A 23625-nucleotide genomic window follows, 5' to 3' on the forward strand; every position below is an offset into this window, starting at 1 on the left:
CGGCGATAACATGAATTTTCTGTTCTTCAACGAGTAAAAAAAATCGCAGACAAGACACAATGACGGCGTTAATTATACAACGCAGTGTTTACGGTCATATTAACAACTAACATTAATATCAATCACTCCTCTGGCTTTAGACTTTACCTTTTAGAGCTTGTTCTTGTCGGCGCAATATAAGTTTATTGCATGTATAGCTATGAATCAGATTATGAAGAATGATTAAGAGCATGCTTTTCCTTTATTTCATCCTTTTCGTAAGGTGTTTTATTTATTTATTTATTTATAATTTTTTTAAATAATGATGACAATATTCACTATCTAAGCATTCCTCGGTATACTACCAACAAATTACGCCCCTGTACCCAAGTAGCCTACCTAAGTTAATTTACATTTCATGTAAAAAATAAGAAATCAAAAAAGACAAAAGCATTATGCTAAATATCCGTACAAACGAACATGTTTGTTGTTTAACTTTCGTTGATAAAACAACACAATACAGCCTATATTAATGAAGGCTAGTTAAATAGAAATAACTTTAACTGCTTGAAACAGTAAACGTTACATTTTAGAAACTTCACAAATACTAATCAATAATAATATAAATAGTAACGTAGAACAAAAATATTAGCCTAGGCTTGTAACAACATAAGTCAGATGTTGAAAAACCTGGCTGGGAAGACGGCGATAACATGAATTTTCTGTTCTTCAACGAGAAAATAAAATCGCAGACACGACACAATGACGGCGTTAATTATACAACGCAGTGTTTACGATCATATTAAAAACTAACATTAATATCAATAACTCCTCTGGCTTTAGACTTTACCTTTTAGAGCTTGTTCTTGTCGGCGCAATATAAGTTTATTGCATGTATAGCTACGAATCAGATTATGAAGAATGATTAAGAGCATGCTTTTCCTTTATTTCATCCTTTCCGTAAGGTGTTTTATTTATTTATTTATTTATTTATTTATTTATTTATTTATTTATTTATAATTTTTTAAATAATGATGACAATATTCACTGTCTAAGCATTCCTCGGTATACTACCAACAAATTACGCCCCTGTACCCAAGTAGCCTACCTAAGTTAATTTACATTTCATGTAAAAAATAAGAAATCAAAAAAGACCAAAGTATTATGCTAAATATCCGTACAAACGAACATGTTTGTTGTTTAACTTTCGTTGATAAAACAACACAATACAGCCTATAATAATGTAGGCTAGTTAAATAGAAATAACTTTAACTGCTTGAAACAGTAAACGTTACATTTTAGAAACTTCACAAATACTAATCAATAATAATATAAATAGTAACGTAGAACAAAAATATTAGCCTAGGCTTGTAACAACATAAGTCAGATGTTGAAAAACCTGGCTGGGAAGACAGCGATAACATGAATTTTCTGTTCTTCAACGAGAAAATAAAATCGCAGACACGACACAATGACGGCGTTAATTATACAACGCAGTGTTTACGATCATATTAACAACTAACATTAATATCAATAACTCCTCTGGCTTTAGACTTTACCTTTTAGAGCTTGTTCTTGTCGGCGCAATATAAGTTTATTGCATGTATAGCTACGAATCAGATTATGAAGAATGATTAAGAGCATGCTTTTCCTTTATTTCATCCTTTTCGTAAGGTGTTTTATTTATTTATTTATTTATTTATTTATTTATTTATTTATTTATTTATTTATTTATTTATAATTTTTTAAATAATGATGACAATATTCACTGTCTAAGCATTCCTCGGTATACTACCAACAAATTACGCCCCTGTACCCAAGTAGCCTACCTAAGTTAATTTACATTTCATGTAAAAAATAAGAAATCAAAAAAGACCAAAGTATTATGCTAAATATCCGTACAAACGAACATGTTTGTTGTTTAACTTTCGTTGATAAAACAACACAATACAGCCTATAATAATGTAGGCTAGTTAAATAGAAATAACTTTAACTGCTTGAAACAGTAAACGTTACATTTTAGAAACTTCACAAATACTAATCAATAATAATATAAATAGTAACGTAGAACAAAAATATTAGCCTAGGCTTGTAACAACATAAGTCAGATGTTGAAAAACCTGGCTGGGAAGACAGCGATAACATGAATTTTCTGTTCTTCAACGAGAAAATAAAATCGCAGACACGACACAATGACGGCGTTAATTATACAACGCAGTGTTTACGATCATATTAACAACTAACATTAATATCAATAACTCCTCTGGCTTTAGACTTTACCTTTTAGAGCTTGTTCTTGTCGGCGCAATATAAGTTTATTGCATGTATAGCTACGAATCAGATTATGAAGAATGATTAAGAGCATGCTTTTCCTTTATTTCATCCTTTTCGTAAGGTGTTTTATTTATTTATTTATTTATTTATTTATTTATTTATTTATTTATTTATTTATTTATAATTTTTTAAATAATGATGACAATATTCACTGTCTAAGCATTCCTCGGTATACTACCAACAAATTACGCCCCTGTACCCAAGTAGCCTACCTAAGTTAATTTACATTTCATGTAAAAATTAAGAAATCAAAAAAGACAAAAGTATTATGCTAAATATCCGTACAAACGAACATGTTTGTTGTTTAACTTTCGTTGATAAAACAACACAATACAGCCTATATTAATGAAGGCTAGTTAAATAGAAATAACTTTAACTGCTTGAAACAGTAAACGTTACATTTTAGAAACTTCACAAATACTAATCAATAATAATATAAATAGTAACGAAGAACAAAAATATTAGCCTAGGCTTGTAACAACATAAGTCAGATGTTGAAAAAAAAAACTGCGTCTCTCCGCCTTTTGTTTTCTATTCATATTTTAAATTCTTTGCCAGAAAAACTAACATGTTGACTTTGTTCGGTTTAAACGGAGACTTATTTGAGATTACAATGTTTCCAGCAGCACTGAGACGTGTGCCTGTAGCGCATGCAGATACTGTGGCAAAGAGGGTATCTTGCTCCGCCGCCTGCATTTCTCGGAAACCAGCTCTACATCGCGGAGCGGCGCGTTCTCAACTACCAAATATGCTGCTCCATTTCTCATCAACGTCTACTATTTATCAGTTTCTCTTTTGTATTTGGCCATTTTTGAAAAGGCCTCTCTGCCATACCTGGCTGGACTAGCTGGGCATTTGCGTTCAGTAGATGACACCGGAGCTGGCTCCGCATTCCATGGGCTGGGTGACATGACCGCAGCTCTGGAGGTTCGACGTGTTTGTCCATTTAACACTTATTTTTCTAAACAAGCCCAACAAATAGCTTCATCCTAATTATTGATTCGCCTTTCTCGTTCGCCACGAATCCAAAATGTTTCGAGATTGGCGCTGAGCGAGCATAAGCAGAGCGTAAAACACTGGCTGCAGTCAGTAAACAATTTAACAGATGCCCCGTCTGCAGCCAAACTTTAAAAATGTATAAAGCATATTTTAATCGTTTAACTGATACCATTCATCGGTTACAAACGTGCCCTTTCGGTTATTGCTTAATCGGTTATTTTGAGCATCCCCAACTAAACCGCATGTGCAAGCTCTATTTTTTTTTTCTCTCACGGCCGCACGCCGGAGATCCGGCATGGTGCCGGAATACTTTAAGCCCTGGTAAGATCATGTTTATTACTAAGAAAACTAAATCAAAATTATATTTTAATTGAACACATCTGATCACATAAGGTACGCACAGAAAAGTCTGTTTAGTGTTGTGGAAAGGCAAAGCTGAATATCTGTGGTTAAACTGCCACCCAGCGGTCAAAAGCTGCTGGCGCACCAAGTACCGCTGTCGCCGCGGTATGAATGGCGCCATAAGGAACACATTGAAGTAGTAACATCTGTATCTATCTATCTATCTATCTATCTATCTATCTATCTATCTATCTATCTATCTATCTATCTATCTATCATGCTAACAACATGCTAATTCATGCTAGAATCATGCTAGTAACATGCTAATTCATCCTAGAATCATGCTAGTAACATGCTAATTCATCCTAGAATCATGCTAGTAACATGCTAATTCATGCTAGAATCTTGCTAGTAACATGCTAATTCATGCTAGAATCATTCTAGTAACATGCTAATTCATGCTAGAATCATGCTAGTAACATGCTAATTCATGCTAGAAACATGCTAGTAACATGCTAATTCATGCCAGAACGATGCTAATTCATGCTAGAATCATGCTAGTAACATGTTAATTCATGCTATAATTATGCTAGTAACATGTTAATTCATGCTAGAATCATGCTAGTAACATGCTAATACATGCTAGAATCATGCTAGTAACATGCTAGTTCATGCTAGAATCATGCTAATAACATGCTAATTCATAATAGAATCATGCTAGTAACATGCTAATTCCTGCTAGAATCATGCTAGTAACATGCTAATTCATGCTAGAATCATGCTAGTAACATGCTAATTCATGCTAGAACCATGCTAGTAACATCCTAGTTCATGCTAGAATCATGCTAGTAACATGCTAGTTCATGCTAGAATCATGCTAGTAACATGCTAATTCATGCTAGAATCATGCTAGTAACATGCTAATTCATGCTAGAATCATGCTAGAAACATGCTAATACATGCTAGAATCATGCTAGTAACATGCTAAATCATGCTAGAATCATGCTAGTAAGATGCTAATTCATGCTAGAATCTTGCTAGTAACATGCTAAATCATGCTATAATCATGCTAGTAACATGCTAATTCATGTTAGAATCATGCTAGTAACATGCTAATTCATGCTATAATTATGCTAGTAACATGTTAATTCATGCTAGAATCATGGTAGTAACATGCTAATTCATGCAAGAACCATGCTAGTAACATGCTAGTTCATGCTAGAATCATGCTAGTAACATGCTAATTCATGATAGAATCATGGTAGTAAGATGCTAATTCATGCTAGAATCATGCTAGTAACATGCTAATTCATGCTAGTAACATGCTAATTCATGCTAGTAACATGCTAGTTCATGCTAGAAACATGCTAGTTCATGCTAGAATCATGCTAGTAACATGCTAATTCATGCTAGATTCATGCTAGTTCATGTTAGAATCATGCTAGTAACATGCTAATTCATGCTAGAATCATGCTAGTAACATGCTAATTCATGCTAGAATCATGCTAGTAACATGCTAGAATCATGCTAATAACATGCTAGTTCATGCTAGAATCATGCTAAATCATGCTAATAACATGCTAGTTCATGCTAGAATCATGCTAGTAACATGCTAATTCATGCTAGAATCATGCTAATATCATGCTAATTCATGGTAGAATCATGCTAATGACAAGCAAATCGTTCTATCTATCTATCTATCTATCTATCTATCTATCTATCTATCTATCTATCTATCTATCTATCTATCTATCTATCTATCTATCTATCTATCTATCTATCATGCTAACAACATGCTAATTCATGCTAGAATCATGCTAGTTCATGGTAGTAACATGCTAATTCATGCTAGTAACATGCTAATTCATGCTAATTCATGCTAGAATCATGCTAGTAACATGCTAATTCATGATAGAATCTTGCTAGTAACATGCTAATTCATGCTAGTAACATGCTAATTCATGCTAGAATCATGCTAATTCATGCTAGAATCTTGCTAGTAACATGCTAATTCATGCTAGAATCATACTAGTAACATGCTAATTCATGCTAGAATCATGCTAGTAACATGCTAATTCATGCTAGAACGATGCTAATTCATGCTAGAATCATGCTAGTAACATACTAATTCATGCTAGAATCATGCTAATTCATGCTAGAATCATGCTAGTAACATGCTAATTCGTGCTACAATCATGCTAGTAACATGCTAATTCATGCTAGAATCATGCTAGTAACATGCTAGTTCATGCTAGAAACATGCTAGTTCATGCTAGAATCATGCTAGTAACATGCTAATTCATGCTAGATTCATGCTAGTTCATGTTAGAATCATGCTAGTAACATGCTAATTCATGCTAGAATCATGCTAGTAACATGGTAATTCATGCTAGAATCATGCTAGTAACATGCTAGAATCATGCTAATAACATGCTAGTTCATGCTAGAATCATGCTAAATCATGCTAATAACATGCTAGTTCATGCTAGAATCATGCTAGTAACATGCTAATTCATGCTAGAATCATGCTAATATCATGCTAATTCATGGTAGAATCATGCTAATGACAAGCTAATCGTTCTATCTATCTATCTATCTATCTATCTATCTATCTATCTATCTATCTATCTATCTATCTATCTATCTATCTATCTATCTATCTATCTATCTATCTATCTATCTATCTATCTTTCTATCTATCTATCATGCTAACAACATGCTAATTCATGCTAGAATCATGCTAGTTCATGGTAGTAACATGCTAATTCATGCTAGTAACATGCTAATTCATGCTAATTCATGCTAGAATCATGCTAGTAACATGCTAATTCATGATAGAATCTTGCTAGTAACATGCTAATTCATGCTAGTAACATGCTAATTCATGCTAATTCATGCTAGAATCTTGCTAGTAACATGCTAATTCATGCTAGAATCATACTAGTAACATGCTAATTCATGCTAGAATCATGCTAGTAACATGCTAATTCATGCTAGAACGATGCTAATTCATGCTAGAATCATGCTAGTAACATACTAATTCATGCTAGAATCATGCTAATTCATGCTGGAATCATGCTAGTAACATGCTAATTCGTGCTACAATCATGCTAGTAACATGCTATTTCTTGCTAGAATCATGCTAGTAACATGCTAATTCATGCTAGAATCATGCTAATTCATGCTAGAATCATCCTAGTAACATGCTAATTCATGCTAGAATCATGCTAGTAACATGCTAGTTCATGCTAGAATCATGCTAGTTCATGCTAGAATCATGCTAGTAACATGCTAGAATCATGCTAGTAACATGCTAATTCATGCTAGAATCATGCTAGTAACATGCTAATTCATACTAGAATCTTAATAGTAACATGCTAATTCATACTAGATTCTTAATAGTAACATGCTAATTCATGCTAGTAACATGCTAATTCATGCTAGAATCATGCTGGTAACATGCTAATTCATGCTAGTAACATGCTAATTCATGCTAGAATCATGCTGGTAACATGCCAATTCATGCTAGAATCATGCTAGTAACATGCTAATCCATGCTAGAATCATGTTAGTAACATGCTAATTCATGCTAGAATCATGCTAGTAACATGCTAATTCATGCTAGAATCATCCTAGTAACATGCTAATTCATGCTAGAATCATGCTAGTAACATGCTAATTCATGCTAGAATCATGCTAGTTCATGCTAGAATCATGCTAGTAACATGCTAGAATCATGCTAGTAACATGCTAATTCATGCTAGAATCATGCTAGTAACATGCTAATTCATACTAGAATCTTAATAGTAACATGCTAATTCATACTAGAATCTTAATAGTAACATGCTAATTCATACTAGAATCTTAATAGTAACATGCTAATTCATGCTAGTAACATGCTAATTCATGCTAGAATCATGCTGGTAACATGCTAATTCATGCTAGTAACATGCTAATTCATGCTAGAATCATGCTGGTAACATGCCAATTCATGCTAGAATCATGCTAGTAACATGCTAATTAATGCTAAAATCATGTTAGTAACATGCTAATTCATGCTAGAATCATGCTAGTAACATGCTAATTCATACTAGAATCTTAATAGTAACATGCTAATTCATGCTAGTAACATGCTAATTCATGCTAGAATCATGCTGGTAACATGCTAATTCATGCTAGTAACATGCTAATTCATGCTAGAATCATGCTGGTAACATGCCAATTCATGCTAGAATCATGCTAGTAACATGCTAATTAATGCTAAAATCATGTTAGTAACATGCTAATTCATGCTAGAATCATGCTAGTAACATGCTAATTCATGCTAGAATCAGGTTAATAACATGCTAATTCGTGGTAGAATGATGCTAATGACATGCTAATTGTTCTATCTATCTATCTATATATCTATCTATCTATCTTGGTAATATGCTAATTAATACTAGAATAATGCTAATAACATGCTAATTAATGCTAGAATCATGTAAATTTATGCTAGTAACATGCTAATGACATGCTAATGAATGCCAATAACATGCTAATTCATGCTAGAATCATGCTAGTAGCATGCTAATTCATGCTAGAAACATGCTAAATCATGCTAGAATCATGCTAATAACATGCTAATGAATGCCAATATCATGCTAATTCATGCTAAAATCATGTTAATAACATGCTAATTTATGCTAGAATCATGCTAGTAGCATGCTAATTCATGCTAGAATCATGCTAGTAACATGCTAATTCATGCTAGAATCATGCTAATAGCATGCTAATTAATGCTAGAATCATGCTACGAACATGCTAATTCCTGCTAGGAACATGCTAATTCATGCTAGAATCATGCTAATAGCATGCTAACTCATGCTAGAATCATGCTAGGTACATGCTAATTCATGCTAATAGCATGCTAATTCATGCTAGAATCATGCTAGGAACATGCTTATTCATGCTAGAATCATGCTAATAACATGCTAATTAATGCTAGTATCATGCTAGTAACATGCTAATTAATGCTAGAATCACGCTCGTAACATGCTAATTCATGCTAGAATCATGCTAACTCATGTTAGAATGATGCTAGTTGCATGCTAATTTATGCTAAGAACATGCAAATTCATGCTAGATTCATGCTAGTAACATGCTAATCTATGCTAGAATCATGCTAATTCATGCTAGAATCATGATAGTAACATGCTAATTCATGCTAGAATCATGATAGTAACATGGTAATTCATGCTAGAATCATGCTAGTAACATGCTAATCTATGCCAGAATCATGCTAGTAACATGCTAATTTATGCTAGAATCATGCTAGTAACATGCTAATTCATGCTAGAATCATGCTAATAACATGCTAATTGATGCTAGTAACATGCTAATTCATGCTAGTAACATGCTAATTCATGCTAGAATCATGCTAATAACATGCTACGTCATGCTAGAATCATGCTAATAACATGCTAATCCAAGCTAGAATCATGCTTTCATGTTAAAATCATGCTAACCTTTATTAAAATCATGTTAGTCAGTACTAAATCCATGCTAACAACATGCTAACATATTATGTAGTTTATTATGCAACAATGTGGATGTGATTGTTATTTCATTACAGACAGTAGACATCTGACACTAATGGAATGCATATGTCTGACAGAGTTTATAACTGAATGGACAATACAAAGACAAAATCAAGTAATTGAATTTAAAATAATACTTTATTAAGTTAAAGTCAAAATGGGTCGCTCTTAGTTTCGTACCTCACCCAAAAAGCATAGCCAACTAGTTTAACATGCTCTTGGGATCACTGGAACACAAGCCTTTCCACCACGTCAAGGTGGCGACCCTTGGAAAGGACATTCACTCTCCATTCATTCTTTATCTAACATGTATACACACACACACACACATACACACACACACACACACACTATAAGAACACATACACTCACACATGCGCACACAAGAAGTCACTTAAACAGTTTCGTATAATATGCATTTATTAGAATTTATTTTTTCTTCAAATTTATATAACTATATTACAAAAGGGTTGAATAAGACTTATGTAATTTTTCTATATATGATGCATCTAGTCTAAAATACAATACACCGGATCATGATAGCTGTAATATGTCTGTAGAACTCCTGCTCTTACATTTGAGTGTGTGCTGCTTATGAATACAGGATCAAGAAGAGTGTTGTTTTCGGTTGTACCGGTGCTAATCAGTTGTGTGTATCCTTTATCATAAAACAAATTCAGAATAGGTTTATTGCAATGGCACAGCTGATCTTCATTGAAGTCTCCACACACTATAACAGGCTTGATGTTTAGAATCTCAAGAGATGTCAAAAGGCCGTTGAGATTGAGTAAAAAATCTGATAGTCAGTAACTGGGTGGTCTGTAGATCACTGCAAGAAGTGCTTGTTTGGGAGCTTCTAACTTCAAAACCAAATATTCCAAATCTGTAACATTCTGGATATACATCATAGGACGAGCTTGAAAGATGTTCTTCACGTATATGGCTACACCACCACCATTCTTGTTTGCCAAATACGCATAGTTTGTGTAGGATGAATGTCTGTTGCGCATGTACATGGTGTATCCATCCAGCTGGAGATACTCAGGAACACAGAAGCCAGATAGATGCGTTTCAGTGAGACACAAAATGTCTGCCAATAAAAGTTCATGGTGGCATTTTAAATCATCCATATGACACTGAAGACCCTCTGTGTTATGGTGAATGATTTTAATTGCTGAATTTAGGTTTGAATCTTGTAATGAATGCAGGATGGGCTGAAAATTGTGAAAATCAGCTTTTGGCATGCTCTCCAAGGAGGTGCGTATTTCCGGATCACAGAAAATTTTATTTTCATTAAAATCAATAATGTGCAATCCGCTGAGTGTTGTTGTTCTGCTGAGTGCAACATATGCCATGCCAGGTTCAAATATGTGTTTAAGAGATACAACAGCACGATCAGTTGTCATTCCTTGCACTTTATGTATGGTGCAAGCAAAAGCAAGTTTCATGGGAAATTGTCTACGAATTGTTCCTTTTCTTTTTAGTGGTTCTTCTGATCTCTCAATATAGACAATATTATCATCTCCAGGTGCTTTGTTACGATGTTTCTGTCCAGCATTCACATCATCCAAATGCAAACCAATTAAGTGCACAAACGAAACACCATCTCGGCTCAGAGTTGTTATTTTTGCTACTTTTCCAAAAGTACCATTCACTAGACCATCTTCCACATCAATATTTCTGATAAGCATTACTCGCACACCGATAGCAATCTGTAGAAGGTCAACAAGATCACGTTTGTCACCTTTAAGTGGTACACCTTGGCGCTTCATTTCACCCGTTCGTGGATCTTTTTTGTAATCATTTGCATAAATGGTGATAATTTCTGAAAAACGTGACGATATGACAGCTGTGTTGTGATTATCTACCTCTTTATTGGTTGCATAGATGTGCAGTGCATCAGAGGGACACTCTTCAGGGGCAGATCTTATGACAGCTTCTAACATACATCTGTCTGCATCAGTGAGCTTCTCATGTTTCTGTTTTATCCTAAGTCGGTTGAGAAGTTCAGCATATGCAAGATCCTCTCTCTGTCTCATTATCTGCGTCAGCGTTATCATTTGAAAATGATCTTTCCAGAAGTCCAACACATGCTCCTCATAAACACACAGTGGTTTTGCTCTTCCCAGTGGCGGAAGCTGGTAAAAATCACCAACACAGAGTACAGACAGACCACCAAAAGGTTTCTGATTTCCTTTAATTTGTTGAAGTCTCCAATTCACGTAGGCAAATAACTGCTTTGACACCATTGATATTTCATCAATAATTAAAATGTGTGCATTAGAAAGATCTGCTCTGATTTCATCTAAACTGTTTCCCAGACCTTGGTATGGAGGCTTCAAGCTTCTTGGCAGCTTCAGAAGACAGTGCAGTGTTTTACCAGAGATATTAAAGGCTGCAGTACCCGTGAATGCAGATAAAAGAACAGTAGCCTTGGAAATGTCAGTATTCTCTTGCATACATGGAAGCCTACACAGTATTTTGGATGCTTCTGCATAAATAGATTTAACAACATGTGATTTGCCCACACCGGCTCCTCCATTAAGAAAGTAGAGAAACTGCTGTGGTCTCTCACCGGAAACACATCTTTTGCACCAGTCCCGCACAGCATAAAATATGGAAGCTTGTGTTTGATTCAAGCTCTGATACATTTTGCGAATCTGTGCAGTACTCAGTTTGGCAGCCTCCATGAGCAGCATAGCTGTGTTACCGACAGAGCTGGATGCAGTGTATTCAGGAATGTCATCTTGTTCATTCACTTCATTAGGATCAATGGGTTCTCGTTCCATAATGCTCTCCAATCGTATCAGTTCATTTGTTGGTGCCAATGTAGTCCATGCATCTTCAATTGGACCATTCTTTTCCAAATCTTCAATTGCCCTTTCTATATCCTCATTATGTTTTTCATATTTCTCACGGTTGTCACTTACAATGTTGTATACACGCTGCACTTCATCACTTTCTGGTAGTTTCACTGAAGCTAATGTATAAAATGCTTGATATGTTGGGAATCGTGCGCATTTCAACTGTCTATCTGCACGATGTGGCAAGTAGAGTTTTAGCAGAGTTCCATAGAATTTTTCTGGATCTTTTTTCTCTGAAAAACGAGCATATCTAATAACTGCAGGCTTTCCCCTTGTTCTTTTCTGTATGTGTCCCAATTTATTTTGAAGGGGCAAAACATTTTTACGCTTTGTTTGTCCTGCATAAACAATGCGGTACTCACTTGCAAATTCAGCCATGCACATGTTCTCGAATTCAGGTCTGTTTGGTCTGGCCTTGTACTTGTCTGGTAATCCAGTCATCCACACATTCTCTACATCTTCATCCATGTTCTGCAAGTATTTCATTGGTAAACTCATCTTTACAGCATTGTCATCCGTTGGTATGAATATGACAGCACGTGATGATGATTTCAACTTCAGGCTGCATGTGCGAGCAACTGCCTCTTGAGCACTGACTTCTCTGTTCTTTGAATAGGCATTCATGACCTTTTTCATGCATTCACGGTCAGACAGGTCCTCATGGCTCGACCCTCTTATAACAGTTTTTAAGTAATCACTCATCTCATGTTCAGCTTTTGAAATGTATGACAGAATGTACATGATGCAGCTGTAAGGGTTCAGAACGAACTGTATATCCATATTTGCATTCCAGGCTCTTAATAGTAGGGGATTATAGCCGTTAACCCAGCAGTCCTGTGGTCGTCTCCTCATAACTATTACACTTGATTTAGATAGAGCATCAATGTGATTCTCATAATCTTCATAAGTCATCTTTACTTGATTAAGTAAATCTGTTATGTTTTCAAAACTCTTGGTTGAGTCATTCAATAGATCCCACACTTTCTGAAGCTCAGCTTTAGCATTTTTAGCATTAACAGGATGATTTTCTTCTGTTGATTCACTTTGGTCATTTGATTGATTTTCTGGAGGAGGTCTGGGACGAGTTATTATAGTCCTATTAATTGGTGGTTTAGGAAATCCAAACCGGCAATGCTTGTTGTTCTTTCTACAAGATCTGGAGTGGTTACGGCTGTGCATCTGCACCTCACTTACAATTCTATGCAATTCCGGGTCTTCATTTATATCTGGTAATTTGCATGAAATGTATTTATCTATGAAATCACAAACCACCTGATCTTGATCATGTTCAAACTCTGGAGCATCTTTGACCCAAAATAAGCAATGAATGTGTGGAGAGCCACGAAGTTGAAACTCTACTCTGTAAAAAAAGTCAATAACCTGACCAATAGGTTGAGCAGGTGACATAATTAAATCTCTCATTAAGGCCTCAACGCGTTTTTCAAACATTCTCATAGCTGTAACAGGGTTGCTTTTCAAGATTTCACATTTTTCTGACCAGTCTAAACCAGAGAAGTTTACAGTTTCACGCTGTTGTGTTTTAATGGCAGTAATTACTTCAGGCCATCTCATTTCAGCAGCACTAAATGTACAGAAAAATGTTGGAGTGCCCAGCTGCCGAAGCATAGCAAACAAATCACGAAGAGTTTTCTCCCAGTACGCTGGAGTCCCTCTCAATGGTTGCATAAAACGTGTTGCTTCCTTATTTAATACAAGTTTTTCTAACTCCCGTTTGTCCTGCAGCAGTGAACAGTTTATTCTTCGTCCATCACGGGTCATGGGTTTTGCTTTTCTTAGCTGAATAGACATACTAGATGTGGCCATGTGCATTTCGGTCACAAATTGAGCAAAGAAGATATAGTTAGTATCCCTTGCACAACGATTGTCTATAGAGAACAGTCTAGCATTAAAATACCTGCTGGGGGAAATATGTTTGGCTCTATGAGGCTCATCAAAGGTGTTTTTTCCATCTGGAAACTGCACTGGAAATGCCATGGATTCAAGTTTAGGTACTTTAAAAATGCTTACAGGTGTGTTTGTTTCAGCTGGGGCAATACAAAATATCCCATCATCATAGGACAAAAGCTGTTGAGCAAGATCTGGAGGTTGAAGACATGTATCTAAGGCAAGACCTCTTGATTGTTCTTCTGCAATGGTCTCAGTGTCATCATTTTGCACGTTCTCATTGCTCTGTTCTCCAATGTTCTCATTTTGGCTGCCATCTTCAATATTCATTTCATCCTCTTCATGCTCACTAAACATTTCTTCTTCAAAAAGTGCTGCATTAATGCATATATTTTTATATTCTGAATGGACTTCTTTCAGCTTTTTTAAAGCAGACAAAACTTTATGCATGTTTAAAGTCTGAAACTGATAGTGACCCTGGTAGCATAGACGCCTTTTCAATTTCACTGTTAGCAGCTGTGATTCATTTCTTGGTCTGGGTAAACTATTTACAGTTGTTTCTACTTCAGATGGAACAGAAATTACAGCTCCTTTAATAGCTCTCTGTTGACCTTTAGGAAGAGTTAATATTTTAGCAAACGGAATGTATTTTGCAATAACATGTCTTTCTAGGATATTCAAATTACAAAGTTCCGAAGGAATGGGAAAAAACTGAAGTTTGTTGACTACAGCAATATCTGGCATTTGACCTGTTAAAAGGGTCGTATGGCAGCAATGACAGATCCACTCTGTTGTCATGTCTTCCAAGTTACATTGACCTGGACAGTTGGAGCTGATGTGTACATAGTTCACAGTCAAGCAAAGTGAAACAAGTGCTGGATTCTTTTGATACTTCTCTCGATCACATCTACGCACTTGATTTAAGAAGAGTGCTCTGGCACAGCATGTGCAGACATAAGTTGGACCCTGTTGTATAACATCTCTGAATATATTTAAGGCAGTTACCATGACTGGATCTATGTCAGGCTGAATATTTTGTAACATTTCTGTTTGCTGGCGTATCAGAAACATTTTTTTGTATTTATACTGTATGCCCTGTGCACAGTGCACTTTGTGAAGAGCCTTAAGTATAGAAATTTTGTTTTTAGATTTGAATAAATGATATTTGTTCTGGCGAGCCCTAAACTGTGCATCACATTGATAATGTTGCTTAAAAATTCTCTTTCTTTTTTTCATAAAAAAGAGGATCATTTTTGCATCTATTTCTATAGTGTTCCCTTTGCCTTTGCCTAAAATCTGGATCATTTAAATATCTATCAACAAGATATTGCATATGTTGTTCCTTATATTTGGCATTGTTTCTATAATTTACCTTTATATAGTGCTTTTGTCTCTCCCTGAATTGATCGTCAGTCCTGTACTTTTGAATTATATAATTCCTTTGCCTCCTTCTAAATTGCTCATTGGTCCTATACTTTTGAATCATATCATTCCTTTGTCTCTTTTTAAATTGCTCATTGGTCCTGTACATTTGAATAATATAATTCCTTTGTCTCTGTCTAAATTGCTCATTGGTTCTGTACTTTTGAATTATATAATTCCTTTGTCTCCGTCTAAATTGCTCATTGGTCCTGTACTTTTGAATTATATAATTCCTTTGTCTCTTTCTAAATTGTTCATTATTTATGTAATTTAAGATTATTTTACTTTTTTTCCTGTTTCTGTATTGTTCATCATTCCTGTACTTGCTAATTGCATTACTTTTTTTTCTCTCTCTATTTTCATTAATTTCATAGTTGCTTTTCATAGCTTTTTTGTGCTGTTCTCTGTAAATCATGTTCTTGCAATAGCTGTTTTTCACGGCTTGTCTATGTTTTTGTCTGTATTCACTACTTGTTTTATACTCATAAACCTTACTTGCCTTCTGTATTTTTGTATAATTATCATGTCTCTGAGCCATTATTTTGCGCCTTTTGCTGCAATAAAACTTTCGCTTTTGTGTCTTATTCAGTTTTTTTGGCTGCTCAATTGTCAACGGTGAATGTATTTGATTTGGCGCTGACAATGCCAACTGACAACTTGACGAGATGTCATGAGAAAACTCACTTAATGATACGTTGGGTTTTAATCTGCCTTGATTCTTAGTGAAGGTAGTTACAACATTAATTTTATCTTGATAAGTTAAATGGGACTGTTCAATAACTACATCACCTTCAAGCTCATGGCACTCCTCTGAGACTTCCGTATAGACATAATTTCCAGTAATTTCAATGAACGACACAGGTAAAAAATCAAACTGTTCTTGATCACTCAACTGCAAACACCCCTGAAACAACTGAAGTAGTTTCTCTACCATGCCTTTTAAATGAAAAAAGGTCAACATCACGGCTGTCCCTGTTTTTTCACCAGTATACATGCCATCTGGTGTTCTACTGTGAGAATCGAAGTAGCCAAACCTTCCTGCGCGATCTCTGAAAACAGCGATACATGAGCCTCCACAAAGCAGCAATGCATCAGTCAAATCACTTTTAAGACACTGCATTGTATTCTCAAGATTTTGATACTCTCCTAGAGCAGGTGTATCTCTCAGAAAACCAAACCTCTGAGGATGTTTTACAATGTTGTACCATCGGGAGTTTGTCTCAATTGTGCTAGGTAGCTCGTCAAAATTTAAAAAATCATGTACAAACTGGCCTTTGTTCTGGAGTGATCGTTTAACACTAGTATAAACTGCATCACCTTTCTGTAAGACACAATCTAGATCGGCACTTTGTAGCTGATTGCTTTCATTGTGGACTGCTAGGAACATTAAGGCATTGCAAGTACACTGCCGGTTTCTGGAGCTACTGTCGTACCTGACATCACTTTGACAGTGGGATGCTGCAACTGATAGAAAATTCTTTTGAGTCTCATTGAATGTTTTTATCTGCTTAATTGTAGATTGTGAATGATGATTTGGAGCCAACAATGCTTTCATACAATGAGGAAAGTCCCTGACAGGTATTTTAGAAACAGTTGTTAGATCCTTCATTTTATCTTGTTGATTCAAGTGGGACTGTTTACTGATTGATGCTGACTTATTAGTAGTAGTCTCAGATGACTGTTGCAGTGGATCCTGTACATGAACAAGCAAACGTTCTTCAATGTTTGACAGGGCTTTTCTCTCATAAGAAATACATGGTATTCCTTCACGGACTTCTGAATGCACATAATGCACATAATTTTCTGTAACTTCAACGAACGACACTGGTAAAAGGTCAAATTGTTCTTGATCACTCAACTGGAAGCACCCTTGAAACAACAGAAGTAGTCTCTCTACCATGTCTTTTAAATGGAAAAACGTCAACATCACGGCTGTCCCTTTTCTTTCACCTGTATACATGCCGTCTGGTTTTCTGCAGTGAGAATCAAAGTAGCCAAACCTCCCTGAGCGATCTCTGAATACAGCGATACACAAACCTCCACACAGCAACAATGCATGAGTCACATCATTTTTAAGACACTGAAGTGTATTCTCAAGATTTTCATACTCATCTAGGGCAGGTGTATCGTTTAGAAGCCTAGATCTTTGAGTTTGTTTAAGAATGTCATACTGGTGAGCATTTGTCTGCATTGAGTTTGGTAGCTCATCAAAGTTTAAAAAACTATCTACAAACTGGCCTTTGCTCTGGAGCGATTGTTTGACAACCGTGTAAACTGCATCACCTCTCTGTAAAATTCGGTCTAAATCAAAACTCTTTAGCTCATTGCTTTCATTGTGGACTGCTAGGAACATCAATGAATTGCAAGTACACTGGCGGTTTCTAGAGTAACTACTGTACCTGTCATCGTTTTGGCAGTGGGATGCTGTAACAGACAAAACATATGCATCATTCTTACCTGATACAGAGCTGGTACTGCTACTGGTACCAGATGAAGCTTCTCGTTGTCTGCGCTGTTTCTGAGATTCACTCCTCTTTCCTTTTTTTGGCATAGTGATGTTTCGAAACTGGTAATTAAGCAAATGCAGATGTGAAAGGATTTGAGTACTAAAAATAGAGATATGTACTAGTAGGTAAAGGGTCACAACGAAATGTTAAATATATGATGCATAACAAGATAACAGTAAGAATGACTTATTGTGAAGTTATATCAATCAAAAATGATTGTTGACTCCAAAAGAGTTGATATTCAATGTTAGTGAAATCTGGAAATTAATTTTTCTCTTTTCTGAATCAGTAGTTCACTGTTCTTACCTGAGATTGAGCTTTTCACAGTCAAGCACCTTTTTTACTGTCAAATAATTTTCAGAATCAAAAGAATTTTTCACAGTCAAGAGTTTTTGGTTTCAAAGAGTTTGGGATTCGTTCTGGCTTTTCATTTTTAAGATGCAGTTGCAAGCACGCATTTGCATTTGGAATTTTGCATGTTGGTTTGCGTTTTGGGTAAGATTGCATTTGGGTCGCGGGCAAGCAAAGCAGCAAGCGGTGCAGCAGCGTTTTGGGTTTTTGGCAGCCAGCAAGTTTTTGGTTTTCGGAAGAGAAAGAATGGAATGAGCAAGAGGTGGAGATTGAAGCAATACAAAGTTTTGAGTGAAAAATGATTATGAAGGTATAAATAGGACAGGACAGTAAAGGACAGTGAAGGACACACCCACACCAAGACACACGCACACACAAATTGTTAATAATATTCTTTATACACAGTTGCATTTGATTTACAAAATTATCAACTAAACGTGAAATATCTTGAACAGCTAATTGCTAAATAATAATATAAAATAATAATAATAATAATATATAATGTCAATAATTTCAAAACGATTACTTCTTGAATTGAGGGATGATAATTAATACTAAATAAATAAATAAAAGTCATTAAGTAGATGGTTGAAAAATAGTTCTTACATAGACAGTAATAAAGATGTCCAATCTGCTGTAATAAAAGAGACAATTTTGTTCACACAATCTGATACATTAAGTATTCGAGACATTGATGTTACTTAGCATTACATGCTTATATGCACTGTAAATGGTAGATAGCTATGATGGCAATGTCTATGTTGAACTTACAGTACATGTACAATAAATTGACATTTAAACAGATAATGTGTAACATGTAAATGATACTTGCAGAGAAGGCCAATGCAGCCAAAATCCTATGAAAAACATATATTAAAATCAAAGAAATATCTAAGATTATTTAAAATTTTCACATTTACTAGTCAGAAAAAATAAACAAATCAGTTGTAAATCACTACTAATGAGGTGAAAATGAACATTAATTACCTTAAAAAAGATCACTCTCTTTGGCTGGGAGAAGTGGTGGAAGACAACACAATCTAAAAGGTGAGTAAAAAAATAAGCAGATAAATAAATAAACAAATACAAACCATGAGAGTTTCTGCCAAAACTTTTAATTAAAAGATAACTTGGAGCAGAGGGTGCACTGATCTGGTATACAAAGATACAGACATGGCATATTTATAGACAAGCAATGGAAAGAAAATAAAGAAATTATTATTATAATTCACTGATATTAGTTTAAATGTTACAATATTATTATTCATGATTTTGCATAGAAAATTTTCTCTGTCAAATTTGTACCACATCCGCCTTGACAACAATTAGGTAGTCAGTCACAGCTACACGTGATGAAGTCATTTTGGCATTTGTGTTGTGAACATGACTATTTTGCTGGTTTATTATGTTATTTGTGGTCTCATTTCATCAGTAGTCAGAAAAAAAATAATTGTACAGTAAGCTTTAAAATACCCTTGGTCTGTCTCAGACTTTGTTGAATTCAGGTTTATTGAGTTTAATAAAACACCTGTAAATGATTCATTCGGTTTCTTTTCGGCTTAGTCCTTTTATTAACCAGGGGTCGCCACAGCGTAAAGAACCGCTGACTTATCCAGCATATGTTTTACGCAGGGGATGCCCTTCCAGCTGCAAACCATCATTGGGAAACATCCATACACACCCATTTACACACACACACACACACACTCACTACAGACTTCACCTAGACCACATGTCTTTGGACTTGTGAGGGAAACCGGAGCACCCGGAGAAAACCCACGGCAACATGGGGAGAACATGCAAACTCTACAAAGAAATGCCAACTGACCCAGCCGAGGCTTGAACTAGCGACCTTCTTGCTGTGAGGTGATCGTGCTACCCACTGCGCCACTCTAAATTATTGTTGCATCTAATTCATATTTACTTATGTATATCATAGAATGTGAGATTACTTTAAATAAACAGATTAACTAATCACGTTTTGTAATTACATTTAATGTCTCTTTTCAATAAAATAATGTTTTACTTGATGCAAAGTGTGTTTGTTTCGAGTAGCAAAAAAATTCTTGATCCCCACCTCTGCCTAATTTTGGGCCAGGAATAAATTGTTATTGTTAATGTATAATGTCGAACCATTACAATATTAAGTATACATAGACAGACATTTATTGTAAATTCAAAGACATTTTTTTCTAATAAAAAAAAATATTAAAATAATAAATCATAAAATGTCATATTGATTTGGTATAGTTACAAAACAAAAACAGGTTGTAGGTTTTTGTCTGATTGCCAATCAAAAACATACACAGCAAGACTAAAGACCTGTTTACATACAAAAAAAGGGAGACAATGATAAATAATTAATGCACGAAAAGAAAAGTATCTAATTTACTGGAATGAAGCAGCAGGAAAACAAAGTAAATTGTTGTTTTAATATTACTGTTTTATCCTAAAATGTTGATTGTTAAATGTACAGTTCATTCTGATCTATTATTATTTTTGTTATAAAAGAATGATATGATATGACTGATATGATATATTGAATAATAATGTGATATATTGAATAATAATATGATACTTTGATTAATATATTATTTCTATTTTTATTTAATTATTATATGTATATATCTTTTACTTATTACTACTGTTAACTGTCTTTTTTATTATATATGTATGTTCTTTTATTTTTATGTAAACTTTATAACTGCTTTGGCAATACATTTGTAACATGTCATGCCAAAAAAAGCAATTATTGAATTGAATTGAAAGGAGAGACGTGCCAAATAATACACAGGGATGGATGAGTGTGTCCATTAAGATACATATGTAAAGTTCCATTAATAGTTTGTCTGTTAAGCAGCACTTTAACTACTTTTGCTGTTGATGTGCTGCTTTCCTAAGGTTACATTATGGCTTCTTATCACAGAATGAGAAATAAAATGTATAAAATGAGGATACTATGAACATGCTTTTACCATCTCGCGCGGCATCTTATAAAACGGGTTAAAAGATTTTTTTTCTGTCATCTGTTCGCGTTGCTTAGCAACGCTGGTAAAGAAAGAAAAGACAATGTGCGTGTAAATATTTATATGCGACCCGCTAGGCCAAAGGCATTGATGTACGATGGCGCCCTCTAACTTCCCGTATGAATGAAATAGACGTGAAGATCTAAGTTCATATCGCCTCAGTATGGGTAAAAATAGTAAACTATTGGGTAAAGACATGAGAATCCATCAATATTTCACCAAATTTGGAGACTAACAGAAAAATGCATACTTTTGGGATAAAAGTCAAGACTTTATTTAGTGACAAACGACGGCATTTCATTATAAAGCATCTAAAGGGCCAAACTTTATAGACTTGATATTGTTTATATGGCAAAATAACGAACAGGAGGTATAAAATGCGAGTACATTAGACTGAGGACAAAACCCGTCATACCCTATCCGGTATAGTTCCCTCACAAGACTAAGTTAATAGTACTGCTTATTAACGATTTATTCGTGCTCCTCAAAAACAATAAGTTTATTATATATCTGTCTAACCATAGCCAATTTAAGCACTCGTAAGCATTTTTTGACATTTAAATAAAAAATTTACCTCAGAAATCGTTCCTGATGCGAGACCCAATGCGCGGACCGTCGGACCGGATGATAGAGGACAGGTTATGGAAAATCCCAGCGGTCTCATTGGCCAACCCTTATGTTTACGTTAATAATATTGGTTTACCTTTTTTTTTTTTTTTTTTAAGAAATACCAAGGTATTTCTCACACTTAACTTGCTTATATCTAAAAAAAATATTAGTACAAAAGAAGGTACAATATATTATTATAAATGTAAAAGATAAACTGAAATTATAAATGTATTGCTACTGCTAAAACTCAAAACAAAATCGTAATATTTTTGATAAGCATACAGTCGTCTTTTAACACTCAACCAACAAAATATATTAATTGCTCATTCAATAAGAGAATAACTCATTGTGATATTTTAATGAAATATGACCTGAGAAATATTTCAATGTACAACATATAATGAATTTTAAAGAACAATCAACATTTATTATATAAATAAAAATAATTTAAAAAAAGACATGGACATCATTTGATAAAAGGTTTCCATCTGACGTCACGTGCCTTGGTGATGGATGTCTCGTTTCCGATTGGATGCGCCTCACAGTCAATCAACATGGACATCCATCTGACGTCATGTGCCTTGGTGATGGATGTCTCGCTTCCGATTGGATGCGTCACATTGTCAATCAACATTTATTATATGAATAGAAATAATAAACAAAAAATGCATGGACATCATTCGATAAAGGTTTCCATCTGACGTCATGAGCCTTGGTAATGGATGTCTTGCTTCTGATTGGATGCGCCTCACTGTCAATTCTTTCAGTTGTACAACAGACAGCATACTTTTGAGGTGAGAGCTTTTTAATTCTTATTTAGCGCTTATATGATTATGATTACAGTATAAATAAATTATGATATTATACTATAACTTCTACAAACGCCTTTATAAATGAACGTGATTTTGGGTTTTTAAAAAATACCTCAGATAACACTTCTGTCCATTCAAATCTTGTCAGGATATAGCTAGACGTATAACTTTAAGTTTAATAATGATAGTATAATAATTTATACCCCGGGAATGGGTTTTTTAAGAGTTTAAGGCAATTTTATCTCAATTAGTTTTAACTTTATTTATTTTTTACTTTTAAAAAGTTATTGTGACTGAAATAAAGAAAAAAAGCTTCTTGATTCGACGTAAGAAACTACCAGACACTTCTCCAATAAAATCTTGTGAAAAAAAAACTCTGCTACAGGCTAGTCTTATAATTAAAGAATAATACTCAATATTGGATTCAGCTGTGTTTGTGTTTAACTTTTTACTCCAAATAAAAGTTCTTGTGACTTTTAATATATATCCAGAAAGGTATAACAAATAATCTGATGGGTATTTTGAGCTGAAACTTTACAGACACATTCTGGAGACACAAAAGACATCTTAAACCTTGAAAGCAGGCTGATCTTCACAGTGAACCCTTTACTAACTTCTTGTGTAATAATAATTTTTTAAAAAACTTGAGAAAAATGCTCTATTTAAATAAATCATTTTGTGTAATACTATATGCCCAATTTTTTTTTTAAATATTAAAATATAACAGTGGCTTATATTTAATGGTGCTCAGCGTATCTGCAGTTTAATACTCCTAAGAATAAATGTATTTTTTATTACTGAATTTTATATGTATTGTATACTACATGTGGCTCTCGATGAAATCCCATACCAAGACTCTCAAAATCTAAAGAAATAATAGAATCTGTAAACTATAA

Source organism: Danio aesculapii, chromosome 18 (genome assembly GCF_903798145.1).
Source record: "Danio aesculapii chromosome 18, fDanAes4.1, whole genome shotgun sequence".
In the NCBI taxonomy this organism is placed as follows: domain Eukaryota; kingdom Metazoa; phylum Chordata; class Actinopteri; order Cypriniformes; family Danionidae; genus Danio; species Danio aesculapii.